This window comes from Vicugna pacos, chromosome 8 (assembly GCF_048564905.1).
Source record: "Vicugna pacos chromosome 8, VicPac4, whole genome shotgun sequence".
NCBI classification, from domain to species: Eukaryota; Metazoa; Chordata; class Mammalia; order Artiodactyla; family Camelidae; genus Vicugna; species Vicugna pacos.
This window is the reverse complement of record NC_132994.1, coordinates 42797362-42809426: the sequence shown is the minus strand read 5'-3', so window position 1 is coordinate 42809426 and position 12065 is coordinate 42797362. Positions and strand designations below refer to the sequence as shown.

Sequence of the window (12065 nt, the reverse complement as noted above, 5' to 3'; positions counted from 1 at the left end):
TATTTAGGAAAATCCTGGGAAGGTTACTGAAAGTCTGTTCCTTGCCTGTAAATCTGACTTGAGAAATCAGGATAGTAGCAAACTAGGCAAACTATACTATTAATTTGGGAATAATGATTTATAAAAATCCCTGAAGACTTGAAAAATAGAGCATTACTTCTATAAGAAAAATTCTAGGTTCTAAATTTAGGGAGTTTAGCTAGGTAAGAATTTTAGAAAGTAAAATTGTCTATTTGGCAAAGACAAAGAGCTGCAATGTTGGAAGATCATTTTTAAAGATTCCTGTATGTATCCAGGATTCTTAAAGGGAATACTGTGAAGCAACAATACATCCATGGCATTGTTGAGCTTTAGGATCCACCTGAGAGAAAGCACTGCTCCTTTTTCAGAAGTGAATTACTCTTCCCAACCCCCAGGCTTCCTGGAATCAGTCCTTACAACCCTCCCTACTTCAAGGACAAAGAGTGAAGTGACTGCCTTAGAGCCTGCCTTTGGAATGAGAATTTAATCAGGAATTCTGGAGGAGGCAGATTCCATCATGGCCAAGGTAGTGGGTTTAATTGCTTTTATTTGTGCTCTGTGTACTCCGTGCGTTTTGACCCGGTGTGAGGCTGTGCTTCAAATGAGATTTCTCAATTAAAGTGAAACAACTTAGTATAGCTAGTTGAGTTTCATAATGATCCTCTGAAGCTTATCTTCTTAGTGTGAATCTAATGGTACATTATCATAGAACAGATTCATCATTCATTAACTCTAAAGCAAATTCACTTTCTCCACCCAGGAGCATTGCCTTTCCAAAACTAGCTGTGTGAATTCTTCCACTTAAAGTACACCACCAACATGTTAGTGAAGGCTGACTCACTCAGATGTGTGTATCTACACAAATCCCTACTGACTTCTAAGATTAACCACTACCACAGGTACCCACTGGGAGATTAGAACACAGAGGGATGTAACAGGGCCTTAGACAATGTAATCAGCCACCCTGTTCTCTGAGGCAAGTTTCCTGACTAGCAGAGAGAATGAAAACTCTGACAGGCATATAGCCAAAGAAGTGAGCACGTGTGGCTAAGGTATTCATAATACTCTTTCTTGTACTTTTATTCTGGATATTCTGTTCTCATAAATACACTTCCTAAGTGTGCTCATTGTCTACACACAGACTTGGAATTCCTTTCACATGGTTCTTGCTATTTAATATGTGTCAGGACAGTCTCTTCAGATCTTTTATCCCTAATGAATTTTTCAAAAAGAATTTTTCATGAGTAGTTGCTGATACTGCTGTGGCTTTTATTTTTCCTCTTCTTCTATTATTTTTTTCTTATTCTTCATGAGTGCTTTTACTATAATGATCATGCCATAGCTTTCCTTTCACCACCTAAAAGTGAAAAGGATCAACAAGTCTGTGTTTCTCAAGAAATGTTTCTTGTTTTTTGTGTAAACAGTTCCTCAACCTAAAAACATAACTCTGAAACAAGCTACATTTTATTTTACTATGATGCATAAGAAGTAAAAGCTTCCACACAGTTTTGAAGAGAGGATATTCAAATTTTATCAGCAAAGAGCAGTAGAGGTAGTACCAGAAACCTCTGGAGGGAAGCTTGGCTGCTATGAAGCTGACCCATTGGGATGAAGGAGGACAATTTTGTTTTAAAGTTGACTAGGTAGAACTTTTTTTTTTTTTCTTTGCTATGATTTGCTTAGATTCCATGGTGTAAGAGAGAAGTCTCATGGGAAATCTAATTCTTCTCTCTGACCATTCTAATACTTCTCTCTGACCTCTTGTTAATACTGAGACAGAAATCATGCTTTAAACTTTATGCAAACATTTTCGTCATTGAAATTTCAAAAATGAAAAAGTAAAGAACTGAAATTCAAAAACAGGATGCATCTTAAGGGAAAAAAAAACTTAAGGGAATACAAAGGCATCATGGTTTTAGCTTTTTGTTTGGCTAACATTCATTTCTCATTTATGGAAAGGGGAGAATTAATATTTCATCAATACTTTTTTATAAAGATCATTTGAAAGGAGATTAAGAAACCTAGCTTCTCTGTAAACCTAGATATTTTATAAGTCTAGCTATAAGCATGCTTATCAAAAGATAGGTATTTCATTTAGGAAGCGAATTTGTGGAAGGAAATTATAAATATCAACAATAAATAAAATAGTTGCAGACAAGTAATGTGAAAAACAAAAATAAAATTACTTTCTATTTTTTTAGAGAGACATAGGTAAGCCAATTTCTCTCCAAAATGTCTTTAGCCTGAATGCCCTTTGGTATTTAATAACATGGCCTCAATATTAAAGCTTCTATCAAAGCATTCACGGACTGCATTTGTGAAGCTATCAACCTTTACCTTTACATTTCCAGAAGTTTATTGGCGGATCATCCAGGATAACTAAGGGATATGAAAATAATCCATCTGTCCAAACTTACTTTTGATTTATCTATTTTTATAATTTTTTATACTATAAGTGAAGTTGAGAGTTTGAAAAAGCTCTTACCAAGCAAGATTGAGGTCCACAGAGGTTACGCTTCTTCAATTGATGAGTATCAGAGCTAGGATTAGGACCCAGTCATCATGGCCCCAGGCCAGAGTAATTTTCCATGCATGAAATGTTTTGCCTCCTTGTGAGGCATAATTAGACAGAAGTATTTACTAACTAATAGAATATGATGAGAAAGGAATAAAATTATATGCCCTCTTAATTGATCTCAAATAATAACTTTTCTTTGATGTTTTCTTTGACATTCCTAGGTACGGTAGAAAGTTGAAATTCCCGGAGCTTGTGTTTTATTGTAATGCATTTAGGAAAATATAAAGTCTTATCTTTATCTGTGTCCCACTAGCCTATAAGCTATTTGAAATTAAAAAACCCATAAATCTAACAGGTTTGTAATACCAGAAACCAGCATTGTTGGATGAGTTCACAAAAATGCACAAACATACAAATTAATAAATACTGGAACAGAGGGAAAGAAAAAAGGCAACTGACATCTCTGGTTACCCAACATGGACCAGGCTATGTGATTTACATGTATCTTATTTGTAAATTCTTGCCTTTCACAGCAAATCGATGAAATTTGTATTTATTACACCTTTTAATAGATGAAATTTAGAAGGATTAATAATTAAAGAGGTTAAATTACTCTTTGAAGATCATACAAACAGTAAACCAGTATTCAGCCCCAGGTCTGCTGATTCAAAGCTCATACATCCATCTCAGACATAATACCTTGGGTTAACAATGATGGCTATTTATTTTCTCCCAACCACTAAATTAAGAGTTGTTTATACAATATATCTTTCCTTCTTTACAACAGTTCTAAAGAAGTAGGTATCATTAGCACCATTTTACAGATTATGAAACAAATTTGGAAAGATTAAGAAACTTGTTCAAAGTCATTTAGGTTTGTAAATGCTAAAGTGGGATTTAAATGCTGATCTGGTGATTTTAAAAATCAACATACTTAGAAACTGAATGAAATATGTAGATGCATGATTGTTGAAAACTAACAAACAAATATGTCAGATGACTGTACTGTACTGCACGTCATCCTCTGTACATGTCAGCTCCTGTATCAAAAGCATAGACTAATATTCCATTGCATATGTATACTACCACATCTTCTTTTTCCGTTTATCTGTAGATTGCTTCCATATCTTGGCAGTTATAAATAATGCTGCTATGAACACTGGGGTACATGTTTTTTTTTGAATTAATGTTTTTGTTTTATTTGGATATATACCCAGGAGTGGAATTACTGGATCATATGGTAGTTCTAGTTTTATTTTTTTTAAGGAAACTCCATACTGTTTTCCACAATAATTGCACCAATTTATAGTCCCACTCACAGTATACAAGTGTTCTGTTTTCTCTGCATCCTCACCAGTATTTGTTACTTATGGTCTTTTTGATGATAGCCATTCTATCAGGTGTGAGGTGATATCTCACTGTAGTTTTGATTGCCAGTCTCTACTTCAGTTAGTTCTTCTTCTGGGATTTTATCTTGTTTCTTTGTTTGGAACATGTTTGTCTGTCACCTTATTTTGCCTAATTTGCTGTCTTTATTTCTATGTATCTGGTAGGTTGGTTACATTTCCCAACCTTGGAGAAGTAGCCTTTTGTAGGAGATGTCCTGTAAATCCCAGCAGTGCACTCGCCTCTAGTTGCCAGAGTTGTATGCTCTAGTGGTGCCCCCTATGTGGGCTGCATAGGTCATTCATTTGTGGCAGACAGAGTGTTGTGGGTGGTCTGGTAGGTATGGCTTGCCCCAAGTCTGCTTGGTCTAGACCCTGCTTTGTGTGGAGGTTGCTAGCCACTGGTTGGCAGGGTCAGGTCATGACATGGCTGGCTGTAGAACACCAGCAGTTCCTGGAACTAGTGCTGGCTCACTGGTGGACAGAGCCGAGTTCTGGGGTGGGTGGTTGTGTGGCTGAGGTTCCTGGATCTCGTGTCATGTCAGCCTGCTGGTGGGTTAGCTGGGCTATGGTTGTCCTGGGGCTGGTGCCTACCCACTGGTGAGCAGAGTTGAATCCCGGGGTTTCTGGCTTCAGTACCCTGGGGTTCCCAAATTTAGCATCTGCACCTTGGTGTATAGGGCTGTGTCTTGGGCTCTCTGGTAGGCAGGACCATGTCCAAGGGAGGCTGTGGACTCAGGGAGTCTTAAAGCAGCCTGCTTGCTGGTGAGTGACTGTGTTCCCACCCAGTTAGTTGCTTGGCCTGAGGCATACCAGTCCTGGTGCCTACAGACTGATGGGCAGGGGCGGGGCTGTGTCCTGAGGCTAAGAAGCTAGAAAAAGGATTGTAAAATGATGCTTACCAGCACCCCTGTCCACATGGTAGATGAAGCTCCCCAAAATGGCTGTTGCCACTGTCTGTATTCCCAGGGTGAGTTCCAATTGCCTCCTTACTCTCTGGGAGACTTCAAGGTCAGGAGGCAGGTCTGACCCAGGCTTCTTCCAAATTACTGCTTCTGCCCTGGGTTCCCGAGTTTGTGAGATTTTCTGTGCACTCTTTAAATTTCCCACACTCCTCTGTGTCTCCCAAAATTAAGCCCTGCTGACCTTCAAAGCCAAGTGTCCTTGGGGCTTGTCTTTGGGGCACAGGATCCCTGGGCTGGGGAACCCTTTGTGGGGCTCAGATCCCTCACTCCTTGGGGAGAACCTCTGGAATTGTAGCCAATCACCTGTTTGTGGGTTGCCTACCTGGGGATATGGGTCTTGACTATACCTCAACTCCACCCCTGCTGCCCATCTTCTTGTGGTTTCTTTTGTGTATTTGTGGTTGTAGGTCTTTTCTGAAAGGTTCCAGTCTTTCTCATCAATAGTTTCTCTAAAAATAGTTGTAATTTTGGTGTTACCATGAGAGGAAGTGAGCTCAGGGTCTTCTCCTCTGCCATCTTCCAGCCTTCCTCAGTTGATTAGTGATACTGAATATCTTTTCATGTACCTATTGGCCATCTGTATATCTTCTTTGGAAAAATATCTGTTCAGGTCCTCTGCCCATTTTTCAATTGGGTTGTTTTTTGATATTGAGTTCTATGAGTTTTTAATATATTATGGATATTAACCCCCTTATCAGACATACTGTTTGCAAATATCTTCTACTCAATACTCAACCATAAAAAATAATGAAATTTTGCCATTAGTGACAACATAGATGGACCTGGAGGGTATTATGCTTAGTGAAATAAATCAGATAAAGGAAGACAAATACTATGTGTTCTCACTTATATGTGGAATCTAAAAAATGAAAAAAATAAACAAATATAACAAAACATTAAAGACTCACAGATAGAGAACAAACTAGTGGTAACCAAAAAGAAGAAGGGTAGAAGGGAGAGGGGAAGGGCAAAATAGGTAAAGAGAATTAAGAGGTACCAACTACTAGGTGTAAACTCAGTAAGTTACAGTGATGTAATATTCAACATGGGAAATATAGTCAATATTTTTAATAAATTTATACAGAGTATAATCTATAAAAATATTAAATTACTGTATGGTAAAATTGAAACTAATATAATATTGTAAGTCACTATACTCAATAAAAAAAAAAGAGAAAAGAGAATAGACTTTTCTTTGTCAGACACCAGAAGACCACTCTGCAGGGCATGCATAATTTATTAAATAAAGGGAATTTAACTCCCTTAGGGACAAACCTTAGGCAATGGGGCTCAGAAGTCAGTGAATAACAACTCCCATTATATAGTGGGTGAATTCTGGGACTTACTCTTCATAGTTTCTCCGAGTTCTTAGTGGGGTTGAACTCAGATTCCCAGAGTAGTAAGTAGCTAATTAAAAACCCTTGATTGATTTTTCTCCCTTTACTTTATTAATTCCTCTACTCTCTAACTTATGCTTCCTTGATGACCTCCCCAAATAAATCACTTGCATTCAAGTCCCCATCTCAATGTTTGCTGTAGACGATCACAAAGTAAAGCACCAAATGTAAAGGAAGGAGAGGAAAAATTGTTCTCCATTTAGTGAACTATTTCATGTAGTTTGCTTGAGTGTGGAAACATGGTGGGTACTACAAACTACTAAAAAATGAGCATATGTGTCCATATAGATGTTGGTATAAATAATGTAGATATAGAGTGGTCTTTCTGGTGTCTGACAAAGAAAAGTCTATTCTCTTTTTTTTTTTATTGAGTATTCAGTTGTTGTTGTTGTTTCAGTTTTTTTTACACTTCTTATAGTCAATTTCATCTATGTGATGTTTAGTAAAGAAATATAAAATTCTTTTCTTTCACTACGAATTTCTGTATTATCTGGCCTTTTAAATTTCTTCCTTTTGGTAAGGGTTAAGAATGAGATTAGAATTTTATATTTCTTTACTAAAGACCACATAGATGAAATTGACTATAAGAAGTGTAAAAAAAGAAAAACTGAAACAACAACAACAAAAAGGCAATCTTTGCTTTCAAGTAGAATAAAGACATAGCTCAACTACTGGTCTCAATATCAGTTTTGTAACCAGAATTGCAAAACAAAGCCCAGTAATGGAATAAATAGACTGTCAACTGCCAGTGATCTATTGCTCCATTTTCCTATTCGCCTATTAAAGCAAAATCCTGTCAACAAAAGTTCTGTCCTCTCTTTAACCACTGCAGTTGTCTTCCTTCTAATTGTTCCCTACCTTGCCTGACTCCAAATAAACAAACATACAGTTTCAAGTTTTTTCAGTTATATTGAATCCATACATATCTCCATTATGGATAGAATCTATGATGTAATTCAAAACTTTTCTAAAAAATATTTGGAATTTTGCAAATTATAAAAACATCAACTTTTTTAGTTTATAGTCTTCATATTTATAAGGTATTTAGGCTGCTAAATGAAAAACAGATTCAAAATTTCAGCTTTTCAGGAGAAAAATTCTTATAAGAATGAGAATCTCTTCTGCAGAATTTGTGGGAGCTGGAATTTCTTGAATCATTTTTTTAAGGCAGCTATTTCACAATTCAGGTTTCAGGTTTTGTAATGATACCGTTGATCCAGAAGGTTGAGCTTGCTAGACAGTTTAAGTGACTAAACCATGGTATCCTTTGAATATTCATGACTCCAATACTGTTTTATACCCACCACCCTCCAAGGCCTTCCCAAAACTCAATTGAGAAAAGGAGTTCTGATTTATCTTTATGAGATTAATAACCATTCAAATTTTATTCTGTTTTGGTATGGTTTTATTCTATTTGATATGTTTTGTTTTGTTTGTTTAACAGAATCCTTAGTGGCCATTCCAGTGCAAAAGGAATTATGTTTAAATTGTTGTCTTAATGCAGTTTTTTCATGATGATTTCTTGGTGATTTCAGAATTCAACATTATGTTAAAACATTCAATTTTATACATGTCAAAAATGATGAAACTCATTAGACAATTGTATCAGATACTTTGAATTTCAAAGTTGTTTCCTAACAATTAGTATAGTTAGATAAGAAATACAGTGATTTTTTAGGTGAGGATCATGCTATAAATGAAATGCTAAGAAGATGGTGTCTAATATTGAAAGAAGGAAGAAGGGTTAGAGGAAGAGTTAATTTTGGTAGTGTTTAGTTTTCTTCACTTACACTATAATCACATTTATGTTGTATCTGTGTGGGCCCTCTATATAAAATATTGTAGATTCTATATAAAAACACACTGGAGGCATCATCTAGAGAGCACAAAAGTTTTAACTCCACCCTCTCACCATGTCACTCTTTCTCCAAAATAAAGATTCAGTATGTGCTATTAGACTCTCTTTCCTACTCTTGAGTTTTCAGGTTCTTTTTAAACTGATCACTTTAAACACAACCATTTTTCCCTCCACAACTTATCAGCATGTGTCCTCTGCTCCTAAAATTGTCTCTGTCCTAAACATAGGACACTTTTATTTTTTCTTCCTTGCTTTTGGTAATGCTCTTGGCCCTCCCTGGTATGTATTACTTCCCTTATGTACCTTCTTAGTACTTATAGGCACATTCTTCATAACTTCTTCCATGAAGTCTTCTTTTTCTGTGTTTTAACCCATAGTGATCTTGGCTGCCAATGACAAAAATTTATTTTACAAATGAAAGCATATAACTTATATAATTTAGTTCTTTCTTAAGAGTGAACAGTAGCATGGTGCTGTGTAAAGAGTACTTGCTATGCAATTCTATTTTCTGTATACCTAATCTCTAATTCTCAATATACACATGAGTAAAAGGAAAATAATATACCTAATATACTCCTCATGTGGTTATAGAACCCCTTAATCTGTAACAAAAAAAGAAGGTGCTTATATCACTGTAATATTTTTTCTAAATACTTTATTTTAAATCCTGAGCTCTAAGAGACCAGATATGTTCCAATATGTATTAATTGAAAAGTTATACAGAATGTTGGGAGAAGCATATGATAAAAACAATAATAATGTAATAATAGCTAACATTAATGAAGTGTTTCTATATGCCAGGAACTAGGTTAAGCATTTGGTGCACATTTAATCTCATTTAATTTTTCAATATTTTTAAGTTTATTAGTGAAGAAGCCGAGTTTCAGAGAGTTGTTAAACGGCTTGTCCAAAATTCACACATGTAGTTAGCAGGAAGGGGGATTCTAACCCAAGAGGTTTTTTTATTTGTTTGTTTGTTTTACTCCAGACCTATCCTTATTGCACATCTAAAGATGAGGGGAAAAAGTTCTTAGGAAAAAGTGGTTGCTTTGCAAATGAAACTTTCTAGGTTTGTGACTGTAACTCTCTGAGCTCAAGTAAGTTGTCAAAACTGGAGAAACAACTCAGTTATGGTTGTGCGCATATAACAGATGGACATGTAAATTTAGTGCTTAACCCAAACACTGACTCTCCATAAACATCATTTTTTCTATTTACAGAAAGCTGCCCAGTAGAGCAATTTGCTTTTCATTTGCATGGCCACAACTGTCCAGTTAACACCTGACCAGACAGCAAATTCAGATGATGAGGTGAGTGGGAATACAGCCATGCTCAAAATGCATAATCAGTTAGTAGAATATTCCAGCTATTGATTACAAATGAACTAACAAAAGTGAGCACTTTGGAGCTAGATTCAGCCAAGGCTGAAATTGAACATGCTGAATGCCAAATAAAATCACTAATTTTAGAGCTGGAATAATTCTAATTGTTTCTATATTTCTCTGTTTAGAGTTAATTTTGAAAGTAAGCATGTAAAGCATGTGAACACTACATTTTAAAAATTTCCAAGTAATTTTATTCTAAAACTGAGTGTTTTTAAAACATTTTTATTAGAATTCATAAGGGGAATTTTATGTATTTGTACGTTTTTCTGAAGCATGGGAATGATCAAACTCAGTGATCAATGAGAATGGTCATTGGATGATTGCATACATGAAATGGGAATTTTGAGTTCATAGAAGGGAGATGAAAAACACTGCCTTGATCAGCCAAGGTAATTATCTTCCTAACTCTATGCTATATGAAGAAATCAGATATTTGAGCAAAAGTTTAGACAAAAAAATCTAGGCAAGCCTTTTTCAGTTTCAATAGAGCAATGAGAGATTAAAAACCATAATGATATATTGCCTGCATTTTCAAACACTCATATGAAATATGTATCTTAATATGCATTCATTGGAATGTATATAATAGTAAAGGAAATATCTTTTAATAGGCTGTGATGAATTATTTATTAAATCAGAGGAGGTAAAACTTTGTGTACTAAATATATTTTAAATCATATTTTAAATTCTAGTGATAATTTTGTGCTTGTAGATTTATTTTCTATAAGAAGTTTAAATTAGTTTTTCTCTTAAACATCTCTTGAAAATGTGCATTTTATATGTATATATGTACATGTAAAATTTTATAACATTTTTGTCATGAATTCATATATTTATAATAAACTGAATATTTATAAGCATGTACATACATTTAAAGATAATAATAAATTTAGTAATTAAAATTAACAAACTTTTTTCCTTTTTATTGAGTTAAAAAAGTAAAGTAATGTGTTTGGTAGAAGCAGAGCATGTATTTTAAAAACTTCAAATGCATGCTTTTTCATAACAGTTTATTACCTTTGAATGTCCCTACATTTGTTTTGTCTTTTACTTTCTTAAAATTACCTTTAAATATTTCTAAATATAGAGTTGAAAGAGATCATGGAGATCACCTAGGGTTCCCCAGTTTTTATTCTATTCACCATTCTGTGTCATGCCTATACAAAATGCACATAACCAAGGTTAATGTCTTTCCTTCTCAGCAAATTCCCCACTATTAATTTATCACCGTATCCCAGGAGCACTGACCCCCACCAGATACTACATCCTTTCACCAATTGATTGTAGATACACTTTTTTTGGAAGAAGAATCTGCCCCTCTATTTTATATTTAAAGCCAATTATTTTCATTATTTCTTTTTTTTTTCTTTACTCCAAGGTAAATATATATGAGTTCATCATTCTTTACAAATAGATTCCAAACTCCTCACCTTCTAGTCTCTCACCTCAGTAGACTCATGTTGTCAATATTCCTTTTAAGACTATGTACTTGGAACAAATGCAGTAGTAGACCTGATGTTTCATCTTTGTCCATGACAATGATACCATATTTCATATAGTTTAAATTCCTTCTTATTAGTGATACTAAGACTATGTTATGAACCATATCACAAACTCATGTTGAATTTCACGATAGATAAAATCACTAGAATCTTTTTCACATGAAATACAGATACCCAGTTCTTATCTAATCTGTATTCTAACCTGTATTAATCTGTCAGATATTTTATATTAAAATGGGATTTTATATTACTTCCATTTATTTTTATCTTGTAATTTTTTATCAAGATTTCTATCATAACAGATATGTGATAGCAGCAAAAAAAATTCTACTTTGAAAACTATGGTTTAGAATACAAACTTAAGATTTTTCTTTCTTTTTCCCTCCTGGCTTATTGGGGGTATAATTGACAAATAAAAACTGTATATATTTAAACTGTATATATTTAAGGTGTACTGTATGTATTTAAGCATGATGTTTGGTGTGTGTATATACTGTGAAAAGATTACCACAATCTAATTAACATATCTATCACTTCAGGTTTTTCTTTTGTGGCGAGAACATTTAAGAATTACCCTCTTAGCAAATTTCAAGGATACAACATAGTATTATTAACTGTATTCACCATGTTGTACATTAGTTCTTCAGAATGTATTCCCCCACCCCTGCCTCTAGCAACCACCTTAGCAAATGATCTTATTGTCTCACCATGGATTTTACCTTTGGCTTGAGACACTTTTCTCTTTTGAGAATATTCTGACATCTGAATTGTCTTTGAATAAGAAGAGTTTTGTTTATTTTCTAACCTAAAGAGCTATAATGGACTCAGTGCTTGTGACTCCTTCCATAGGTTGAAATCCTAACTCCCAGTGCTATGGTATTAGGGGTAGGACCTAATTTAGGAGGTAATTTGGTCATGAGGCTGAATTCTATCGATCAAGTCGTGGCAGAGGGAGGAGTATCAGAGAATTTGGGACCACATTTAAAAATCGCTACACTTATAAAAGAGAAGAAAACTGAAGATAATAAGCAGGT

General features: G+C 34.8%; 1 long non-coding RNA gene across 2 annotated transcripts in view; it reads left to right on the top strand.

The window, feature by feature from the left end:
• Nucleotides 1-225: 225 nt before the first annotated feature.
• LOC140697867 (uncharacterized) overlaps nt 226-12065 on the top strand; it is a 66821-nt gene continuing 54981 nt past the window's right edge. For both annotated transcript variants that reach the window (XR_012075242.1, XR_012075241.1), the window contains exons 1-2: nt 226-547; nt 9365-9454. This is a non-coding gene — a long non-coding RNA (uncharacterized lncRNA). The remainder of the gene's footprint in view (nt 548-9364; nt 9455-12065) is intronic.